Here is an 11788-nt window from a genome sequence, read left to right as displayed (position 1 = left end):
CAAGAAAAGCCCATATAAAACTGGATGGCCAAAAATCAACGTCTTCTACCAAATATCTACTTATTCAATTCTCATTTCATGAAAATCGCCCCGATGTTTGATGTGCAAACTTCATATTTCAATTGAAATCAAATTTTCTAGCGTAGAAAACATGGTGTTTTCTTTTAATACTTACATGAATATTACGAGTTTTGCAGAAATACAAAGCTTATTTACATCAATGAAAGATATAATATTTATAAAATATACTCAACTGGAAAGTTCTATTCAACTATGTATTTTTTGATATCCGAAAAATATCGAAATGTGTAATAGATAATTGCCGATTCTGATCCTATAGAACAAAAATAAATAAATATGTATATAAATATAATACAAACTTTTCTCATTTATGACGTCATTTGCTTTGGAATATAATTAATAAGACATTACACTTTTGCAAAAATAAATACACCCATAACTACGATTATGCGAAAAACGACTAAATGTTATATAGATTAATAAATGGTGAAATAAATCACCAATATTCATTGAAAGATATGTAGTTATTTGACTAAGTTGAAAAAGTTTTAGAAGTGAGCATGCCAACTTACTAGAAGCATATTTATCATTAAATGACTCCATCATTTTTCAGCTATTAATCTATGCTGTTTCGATGTACATAGCTACTGCTATTAAAACTACCAACTGAATTTTATTATACCATTACTATCTCTAATATACAAAGAACATATATTATAAATTATTTCTTATTGACGATTTCTAAGCGGCCAAGCACATTTATCGCTCGACCCAACAAAATGTTGGCTCGAACTCAAACCAGTCTTGACTATAATTCCGTAGCCTAACCGCACATTAAAAATATCGATTTTTTCAATTTTTAATTCCCATTAACTTTCTTAAACTTGTTTAATATTATTCATTGTATTATATAACCTTTATTTTCATATAAGTTTTATAGCATAATAATTGATAATTATAATAATATGATTTTTTAAAAACATTATTTACTCGAGGACCTTTTCATATTCACATTTTGATAGACTCTCTATTTTACTCCTATACTCTCCCACTCTTCTTCTTTCTATGTTTATTTACTCTCTCTTTTACTTATTATTTCCCCTTTCTATCAGTCATCCCCTCTTTAGATATCTATATTTCTGTCTGTCCGTTTGTTTCTCTGTCTGTTTCTTCTGTTTGCTTTTCTCTCTCCCATTTTACCACTCTCTATTTTTGCTTACTCGCTTTTTAACTTAATCTCCTTCTATTTCTGTCAATTCTCTGTCAATCCTCCTGTCCATCTATGAGTCCTCCACTCTCTCTATATCTATATGCCGGTCTGTCTGTCTCTATCTCTATCTCTGTTTTCTCTGTATTTTCGTTTGCGTTTCCCTTTGACACTCTTCCTCCTCTACCTACTGAACTTCCTCTCTTCCTCTCCTACTTTCCTCTATCTACCGAACATGCTTTACTACCCTTTCTTTTCAGACTACACAGCTTATTAATCTCTACCTCACAACATTAGAGAAGTTAAATTGCCCATGGGGTCATGTCACCACTCTGGTTATTCTATGTCTCTTCTTTACGGTGATCATCTCCAGGTCAAATTTAATTAACACCATGTCCGAATTCTCATTAATTCATTAGAATAAAAATACTACATGGGTTGTATCTTGAAGATAATAAATTTGAATTATTTTGAAAAAAGTAATAAACAACTATTTCCTTTGTACCTTCGAAAGGCAACATAAATAGAAATACAGAATATTCTCCCCTACCATAATCTCCCTCTTCCGGTGTTTGTTTATACATATATTGAAATATGTTATTCCGTGCAGTCGTGAGTATTTGTGTATGAATATCGTGATAATTTATATTTGTATCTTTATTGTTTGTGCATCTGCGTGTCAGGGTATATATATATACAAATATATATTTGTGTATAAATTTTTATTGTATCCCGGGTTTTATGCGCTAAGCCACTTGGTGTTAAATTGATGGTATTATTAAATTAATATCCAATTTTTCATCCTTATTTTTGATTATATATATATATATATATATATATATATATATATATATATTCTGTTGTGTTATATATATATATATATATATTCGTTGCGTCTTGCAACCTTGGTTGCAACCTTGCAACCTTGGTTGCAAGACGCAACGTAAATTTTAGAAAATAAAAATAAGAAATAAGTGGAAATGTTACCGGTCAGTGTGTTAAATAATAAGGCACTAAAAGAGAATGACTCTCCCCAGACACAAGAGAATATGCTTCAACACACGAACTCATATAAATCTTGCAAACCAAATCTAAAAGCGAAATATATATATATATATATATATATATATATATATATACGTGCATACATACATACACACACATACCTACATACATGCATATATGCGTACACATACACATGTATCTGTGTGTGTATCGGTGGATGTGTGTTTCTGTATGATGCTTAGATTGAAGAAATACATTGGGGAAACTTCTAGGTTTACATATTCAAATAAATATATGCATACATATTCTAATTTCTCTCGAAAGGTATTAATTTCTGCTAAAGAAAATACCTTTTATTTCGGCGCTGTTGTATGTCGAGATCCAATAAAAGAAGCAGCATTTAATGATGTTCGATATTGTTGCTGTCGCATCAACTGATGCGTTTTGCTGTTGCTGTAGAAGTTGTAGGTATTGTTTCTAATTCGTGCAGTAATCGCTATCGCCGTGGTTGCTCCCTGTTGCTGTTTACCTGCTGGTGTATTTGATGCTGTTGTTCTTCTGGTGGTGGCACTAGGTTAAGTCTTTAAACTTTCTGTCATTTGTCTATTGTTTGGTAGATAGCATTGATGTGATTGGTGCTTCAACAGCTTTTCGCTCATGGGTTTTCTACTCTGCACTACAAATAACATCTTCTGCTCTCCTGGGGTTTTTATGAAGGGTCTTGTCCAGTACCTCAGATTTCACCTGGTATAGGATCTCTAAATACATCCCGATGTAATTGTCCTCTCAGTGTTTTTATATCGCTAAGAATGTTGATTTTCACTATACAATACATTTTACACCCACCAGAAATCTATTTCTGATGGTATATTCAAAACTATCATCTTGGTCTCTCCAAGGTAGGTTTCTATCAGTGTGATATACCTTTCCTACGTGGAGTTGAACTCACTCTAATTCATGGCAATTGTTTCCTATTGAAAAATTACTTGTAAATAACCAAATCGCCTGGGATTTGTAAAAACCTCGATGTCCTTGGATATTTTCTGCTCGTTCTTGAACATATTCACTCCAACCTATTTTTTTTCATTAGTATTGATCCAAACACACATGTTCTTTGCTCGGCTTGTCCCATAAGTTACAATGGGATCGTGCGTGTAGCCTTTTTTTTCAGGTCATTCTGCTTTTTCCAGATTTCGCTGCTCCGTTGGAGGTATTCATGCTTTTATCTGTTGGTGTTGTTGCTTCTGTTGTTTATTTTTTTCTTACTTCCGTTTTACTACTCAGTTCACTACTACGGCTGTAATGCTGTAGCTTCAAAGGCGTTGACAGCATATTACTATATCCATTGCAAAATTACCACCCATCCCACACTCCTCATGGCTGTCTTGGGTGAATATGTGGAAGCCATTTTAAACGTATTTGATTTGCAAAGCAAAAGTTCCTTTTTACTTCCAAAGTTTTGTTCTGGGTGGTAACAAAATGCATCAACCTATTCGGAACAAGCCATAGTGCCACGGAGCTTCCAAAATACTTTCAGCTACAGTAACGAAAAATATCAACAGTAAGAACCACAGCACCAATAATAATTTCTAGTTCAGGGTGAAGGCGAGTATTTATGTAGGGTAGAAATACAACGAACCGAGGACTTGGATGGTGCTATATTTTATCAACCTAAAATAGATAAAAGGTAAATCTGACTTCAGTGGAATTTGAACTCAGAACGTAAAGAATTGGAATAAATATTCGCAACTACTTTTCAACGATCCAGTCATTTTGCCGGACATACTACACCCGTATAATAGGCGCAATATTAGAAATAAATATCGACCATGCTATGTAAAAAGAGAAAAGAACTATGACACTGCATCGGTAATATTACAGCACAATAATCATCAAATCTCACAGGGCGATTACTATTCTTTCTATACTTTTGCTTAGTTCCGAATTTATAGCAAATCCGTTATGTGAAACCACATAAACAAAATTTAAAAACATTTCCTGGATATGAATACCACGCAAATGGAAATAAAAATAATATTCGAAAGTGATAATACCCAGGCGCAAAACCTAAAATTTACTTAAGCACGACAAAATATGCAAACGAGATTACACGCATGTGCCAAAGCGATCATAAAAGGAAAGAAAATAATCAAGACTAAAGGTTATATAGATAAAGGTACATACATCGGAGAATTAAAAGGCATCCACTCCAGTATTTATTATTAGAGGGAACTGAAAAGGCACAGCACAAATTAATAGAAGAATCAATATTAGATAAGAAATATTCATTCTAATAATAAATGCTGAATGGAATGGAAGGAATGAGATTACAGTGAAAAAATACTGTACATTCTTACATTGGTTTCAAATTTTGGAAGGCAGACAGCAATTTCGGAGAAGGTTTTAAGGCAATTACATCGACCCCCACTGAAAGGATAAAAGGTAAATTTGACCTCGGTGGAATTTGATCTCAGGAGGTAAAGAGGGACAAAATACCGTGAAATATTTGGTCTAGTGTACTAATGATTTTGCCAGCTCGCAGTTTGATATTCAGCGATATATTCAACTTATATATCATCCTGATATTAAACTAAATCTAAGGCAGCGAGGTAACAGTATCGGTAACACGCCGGGCAAAATGCTTACCAGTATTTCGTCCGTCTTTATGATGTGTTCAAATTTAGGTGAAGTTGATTTTGCCTTTCATCCCTCGTGATCGATAAAATAGGTAATATTTGAGCGCTGGGGTCGATTTAATCGACTTAACACCCATCCCACAAAAACAAGAATGCTAGCCTTGTGCCCAAATTTGAAATCAGTAAGAACCAAATATTTAACTTAATGAACTGAAAGTGATATATATCCAATTGTATCAGAAAAGGAATTATTGAAAGTGCTCTGAAACTGCTACTTAAAGGTGATGTAAATCAAATAATAATCACCATGTAAAAAAGATGTTGGTCCTGATAAATAACATGTACTAAAATAACAGTGAGATATGAAATATACACGGGAATAAGTAAAGATAATGTGATTGTTTTGATTGAGATGAAAATATACAAAGTCACCATACGAAAACCAACTGCATTGTTGAAAACGGTTTATACAAGAAGTAATCATCAGTCCACATCTAAGGCAAGGCACATTCAATTCAATAAAGCAACTGAAATTGTAAGCTCCTGCATGCAGAAAGCGGGAAACTTAAGCGCTCCAGTTTGGTCAGACTCGAACCGAGACAAGCACGACGGTGAGGCGGTAAGTAGATGACGGATGCGATGTAAGCATTCACCATCTTCACCCGACCATTCAGGGATACTTTTCGCAAAGTCGATTAGTAGGTGAGATCGGCTACACTGCCCGTCACCTCATCCCAATTCTTCACCTGGAAAATAGACTCCGAACAATTAAAACGGTCCTTCTTTCAACGGCCCACGGCGCTGTTGGAAAGAATGCATCTGACTCTCCAGGTGCTGAGTTGCACGACCACTGACCACTCCTGTTTGAGTTTTGCTCCTGGCACGCTCTCGTATTGTTTTTAGGGCGATGCTTTCCAGGTGGATGTGGTTCGTGTTCGCGTATGCCAAAGTGGTTCTTCCACGTCTTACTTTCCGCAGGATGCCGCTCCATGCCTCCAGTTTCCGCAGTAGTGGCTCTAGAGCCATCACAAGCACGAGATACGACGTGAAGAGACATCCTTGACGGGCCGAGCATATGATGCTAAACTGTTCCGATAGGAACCGTTTCACCCGAACTATCGAGCAAATAACGCTACCAATTGCTGCGATCCAGCCACGAAAAACAGGACCGAAACCGACCGCCAAATATTCGTGGTCGACCCTATCAGTTTGATCCAAATTGATCAGCGCCCCATTCCATGCCAACTTCATTACCCGCTCTGTCTATGATGCTTTGCATGAGGTGGGGGTTGTTGTGGAATGATCTGCTTGAGATGGTGCATGTTTCCGTTTCACCAATCAGTACCTCGACGACAAGCGTCAGCCTCATCGTTAGAACTTTGGCCAAAACTTTAGAACCTTGGCCAAAACAATAAGTCTGCGTTCAGCAGTCTTATTGGCTGAACAGTTTTTATTTGTTCCCCTGACTATGTGACATTTCTCAGCAGTACCACCGTTTGTCGGCCCACAGAAATAGGAATCCTCCCGTTCCGTTGCCAGTTGCAGTTGATATCTGCTAAGAGGCCTACAAACAAATTTGGCATATAATAATAAAGCTGGTAGGGTAGACCATCGAACCGGGCGATTTGCACCCTGTGCATCCCATCAACGCATCTCGTTTTTCCTCGGTTGTTATCGGCATCACGTAACGCCTCGCTCCAACTGCCGAGAGTCGTGCAATACTGTCGATGTTCCGCGCCACCATTCTTCCCAAACAGTTGGCCGAAGTGCTGCTGAAATGCTGCACACATCTCAGGTTCAAGTACCGTGGCTTTGTTGTCACGGTGAGCCTCTGCTAATTGGGCCCATCGAGTGGCTTTAGTTTCCTTGTTTCTTAGAGCTTTACCTTAGATCTGATAATGCATCCTTCGTGGTTAGCGTTAAAGAATTGGTCAAGGACCAATCTCGCCGCCAGCACATGCGCTGCAAGGCCCCTTCTAAGTGCCTCTTCTAAGTTCCTAAGTTTCCCTCTATTCGATTTTCCTCTATCACTAGTGCTTTTCTAAACCTAATCGATTATATTCTAATTGCCCTTTATCATTGCGTACCTTCATTTGTTATTGAGAATTGACCCCGTTAACGCCCGCTTAACTAATTCCTCATTGCGGTCTCTGTAAGCTTGGCACACCGGGCGTGATGCATTCAGCTTCCAGTAATCGGATCCTTGTCTATATAGTCTATCTAAGCCGACTGTATAAATCACAAATTTGTGGTGTGTGTAGCCGATGATTTTAAAAAGTGGACAACCTACACCACTTATGTACTGGATGACCCGATGAGATGAGAGAGATCCACATTGGTACATACGGAAAATTTAGCCGTTACCTGTGAGACCTTTGAAATCATCTTAGCAGGTTTTCATGGCTTTTGCCCATCCCTCTTCTGTCCGCTAACCACACACTGCCCAATCGTGGCTCAAAGACAGCTGATAAGCTCCAAAGAATGTGACAATCCCAGGAAAACCTCAAAAGGGCTGCCCTGCTTCTGTCAGACCTCACACAGCCACTAGTCTGAAAGCACTCCCTTCGTTACTACTCACATCCAGGAAGGGTCCAGGAAGTCATTAGTATTCACGTCGTTAATATTCACGTACCGACTTCCAGGTATACGCTTAATATGTATATTAGTTTATCCAATGTATATTAGTTTATCCAATAACTATGATCAGCTATATACAGTGGCTATTTAAGCAATGTGTTCGAGGATGATTAATGGGTTAGATGGGTGCTGATAAAGGGGAAAAACCCACCGAAATATGGCATATACATCCATCACCCAGTTTTCATCTTAGATTTCATTGTTTACATCTGACATCCCGTATACGAAACGTAGTAACAAAAATCAGTGCTGGCTATAATTTCTATTGAATATCTGTGGAGATAACCGTAACAAATAATGTAAAGTCGCACTGCTGACGCAGTAGAACGCAATATTGGCCTATAAAATCATTTAAAATACTTTATAGTATAAAATGGTTTCATAACGAAATACCTGTAGCAGGGAAGTCGTAACACAGGTAATGCGTTCCTCTGCCCTTTAAAAGCTAGCGGCGGAGGAACACACATGACGACCTCTGCCCAGCCATAGGGCACAAATTCATAACAAACTTTCTGTTGCTGCCTAGAAGTTGGAAGGCTAACACGCGATCGTCAACTGTCCAGTGATTCTGGTCACTCAAAACGACACGCTGATTGGTTACTTATACACTCACTTGGAAACGTCTTATTGCATTTTCTCTTTCACACAATGCATGGTTTGCTACTGCACATTAGTGAAGTAACTCTTCTCCGACAACATCAGTCCAGCAGATCGTTATTTCTATCGTCGCACACTTCTTTATACAGAACTGTCAAAACCATAATTACCTTTGTTTATTTGTTACACCGTGTTATCCACTCTTTAAATAAATCTGCATTATGTCAATTTCCAAAATGCCTTCTGATGATTTCATTTTCTCACACTGAGCAAGTATCTCTGTTACTAAAATCAGTGACCTGACGTGAGAATGTTTCATGATGAAACATTTACTAACATTTAAAGTAAAAATGAAAAAAAGAATAGGGAGTACTAGCCGCATCACTGAACATTCACAGATGAACTCAGATGTGTAAATATTTTCATTCCATTTCCAAAACACCGACTTATCTTCCAGTTTATGGTATTCCATGCACGTGCCTTCGCACTTGGATATATACATTTTCCCGCCAGCCGCCATTTGATACCGATTGCAACTCTGTTTCACTAGAGTTTAATTTTTTTTCTCAGTCAAGCGACAAGAACATGAAAAACAATGTGGACTAATTCCTATCTTCAGCATTATATGAAGATTCTTGTTCAAATTTCTTTCTGCTCATTTTGTTGCATTTTGTTGCATTCTTTTCATATTCTCATGTGCATCCATTCTGTAACATACCTTTTGACGCTGTGACACGCACCCTACTCACACCTCATGTTGCACATTCAGTCTCTGATGCACAGCTTTTCTTTGGGAGATACTGCATCAGACTTTACTATCGGTGTTGTTTTATGTTACTTCCAGCAGATACACGCGCACATTATGTTTTGCATGTTTTATCCTTCCTGTATTTAATGCATTGACACTTTAGTCTCTGCAGGCTCCCAATTGTAGCATCTGTAAGCGATTAATCGCTCTTGCAGGCTTGCAACACTTGTATCTACAAGCGACCCACCGCTCTTGCAGATTTAAAACTCTCTTGCCACTTCAGGCGACTCGCTGCTCCTGCAAGCAAACTTTTGGCACTGCTGATGGCCTAACAGCCAATATTTTCTGCAAGTGACCCACCGCTTTCGCAGACAAAATCTTGGCACTGCTTATGTCTCAGCAACCAACATTCCACTCTCATACACTTTGACATTCGCATCCTGTAGATTCCAGTTTTCAGGACAGTTGCGATCACTTTTGCATGTCAGGTTTCGCTTGTTCTCTTTCGCGGAGACCAGATACTCGGACAGCAATCTACGAAGGTCTTCCTTCAGCTTCTTTATTATTATAGTGTACATTTGTTTTTGCTTTTCATGGCTCCTTTTTCCTGTTACATATGTTTGTGAATATTCAATATTTTGCTTATGCCATTTTTTCCGAGATCAGATGGAACTCTGATCTGGAACATTCTTGGTAATTTTTTTACCGGTTCTAGACCGTTGTTTGCATGCTCCATGTTTATAATGTTCAAATTACTATTGTCTTGTATTTTAATGCGTGCTTAGCGTTCTACAATCCCCGACTGGGTATCTGTAGTAGGGTAATCGAACTATTTCGCCCCTGCCTAACGACATACAGGTAATGCGTTCCTCTGCCCTTTAAAAGCTAGTGGTGGAGGAATACTCATGACGACTTCCGCCCAGCCGAAGGGCGCGAAAACAAAAAAAAAACTTTCAGTTGCTGCCTCGAAGCTGGAAGGTTAACACATGATCATCAACTGACATGCTGATTGGTTATTTATACACTCACTTGGAAACGACTTATTGCATTTTCTCTTTCACACTAAGCATGGATTGTTACTGCTCATAAGTGAGGTAACTATTTTATTTGCCAGCATCAGTCCAGCAGATAGTTAATTCTATCGTCGCACACATCCTTATACACAAGAGAAAATCATAATTATCTTTATTTATCTATTTATTACACCGTGTTATCCTCTCTTTAAATAAATCTGTTTTAAATTCCAAAAATGCCTTCTGATAATTTCATTTTCTCACTGAACAACTAGCTCTCTTACTAAATCACGTACCTACAAGTCATTAGTATTCACGTACCAGCTTCCAGGAATGCGTTTAATATGTAAAATTGTTTATCCAATAACTCTGCACTGCTATATATAGTGACTATATAGTGACTCAACTATCTGTTGAGATAACCTTAAATGTTTTTGTTGTTGGCAGTGGTGTTGCTGCTGTGGATATTGTAGTCACAGTTGTTGCTGTTGTTTACGAGGTTATCGGTTTTGGTTCTGTTGTTGGTGATGTTGCAGCTACCTACCTTCGTTGGTGTTCGGCCGTTGACAGAAGTGTATGTGGGGTGGAGGGGTCTTCCTTGTTTTGTTGTTGGCAGATGGCTTTTAGATGGTTTGTGTCCCAGCAGAGGGAACACCTCGGCTTCTGCCTTCAATGAACACGTGGAGCTTGTTGCCATCTGATATGGATTTCGTACTTTCAAAATCCAATTGGACCCATAATTCCATTGTTTGTCCCATCGAGCTTTGCTGTTGCATTTTCCTTACCTTTAAAATATTCGCCTTGTCCATGTTTAGGAGGACATCTGCTAACAACCAGTTGATATTTATTTCTAGTCGGATTTCTGTGGTTTTTAGTTTTTCCACTCTGCCACTCAGACATATGGGTATTAAGAAGAGATCATTGTCTCTCAGTGTGGTGGTTGACTTTTTTTCTGGCCTCTTCTTCTGTAGCGAATCTTACGTCTACCGTTCCATACCGATTAATTTTCGTAACGTATGTCCCAGATTGGACACAAAGCCCTGTGAAGTTCTTCAAATTCCGACTTTTCACATCTGTACGTTTATAGGAGATTATTTTTTTCATTGTGACTTCTACGTCAGTTTGAGGAGTATTCAGAAGTACTTCTCTCCCATTATATATGCTCACATAGCTTCTTGCATTTTTCAAATCGCTTGCTGAACAACACAGAAAATCTATCACTGAAGTGAAGCAGGAAGTTCTGAATGAGCTTGCAGTTGTAGGGCCTACGAATATGAATGATAGGGAACCACTCCATCAACTCTCAAATGCACACCAATACAACACACAAATAAACATTGGCAACTGCGTTTACACGAGAATCATACAACTAAATCATGATCTTAATAAGTTAAATGAAATTATTTACTCTGTTGCTAAGGTAATCGAAAGACGCTGTTTAACTCCCCAAAAGCCAACAATACCAAATTCGAAACGAAATCATCAAACTGGAGGAGTAGAATTGAAACTGAAATTGAATCATTGCGACAGGAGATATCAATATTAACTGAGCTGATCTCTGGAAATGGTGTAAGATCAAGAAAAGGCAGGAAGGTTGTGAGAAATTATGGACTCACAACAAGAGAACTAATGTCAGCAAAAGAAATACTTAAACAAAAAGTTCAAGCAAAAGCTCAGATTTGAGAAAAGAATCAAATTCTACAAACAAAATAAGATGTTCAAATCCAATGCCGAATCGTTTTACAGGGAAATAGGGAAAGAAAAAATAGCCATTGAAAATCGACCCCCAATGGAAGAAGTTGAATACTTTTGGAAAAGGATCTGGGGTGATGAGAAACCATACAATGAAAATGCAAAGTGGATCAAACGCACCCAAGATGACGACAAAAATCAACAAGAACAGGTAAGAGAAGACATCTCAATC

The 11788-nt window shown here is 37.8% G+C and overlaps 1 protein-coding gene across 3 annotated transcripts in view; it reads right to left on the bottom strand.

The window, feature by feature from the left end:
- The window catches only part of LOC118763320 (putative mediator of RNA polymerase II transcription subunit 26), a 52364-nt gene that overhangs the window by 20987 nt on the left and 19589 nt on the right, over positions 1 to 11788 (bottom strand). For 2 of the 3 annotated variants that reach the window (XM_036502699.1, XM_036502700.1), the window contains exon 2: positions 255 to 334. The gene's annotated coding sequence lies outside the window, so the exon portion shown is untranslated. Of the gene's footprint in view, positions 1 to 253; positions 335 to 11788 lie in introns of all 3 variants that reach the window. The other variant, XM_036502698.1, reaches the window with a different exon arrangement.

This window comes from Octopus sinensis, linkage group LG5 (genome assembly GCF_006345805.1).
Source record: "Octopus sinensis linkage group LG5, ASM634580v1, whole genome shotgun sequence".
Lineage (NCBI taxonomy): Eukaryota > Metazoa > Mollusca > Cephalopoda > Octopoda > Octopodidae > Octopus > Octopus sinensis.
This window is presented reverse-complemented; position numbering and strand designations above follow the sequence as displayed.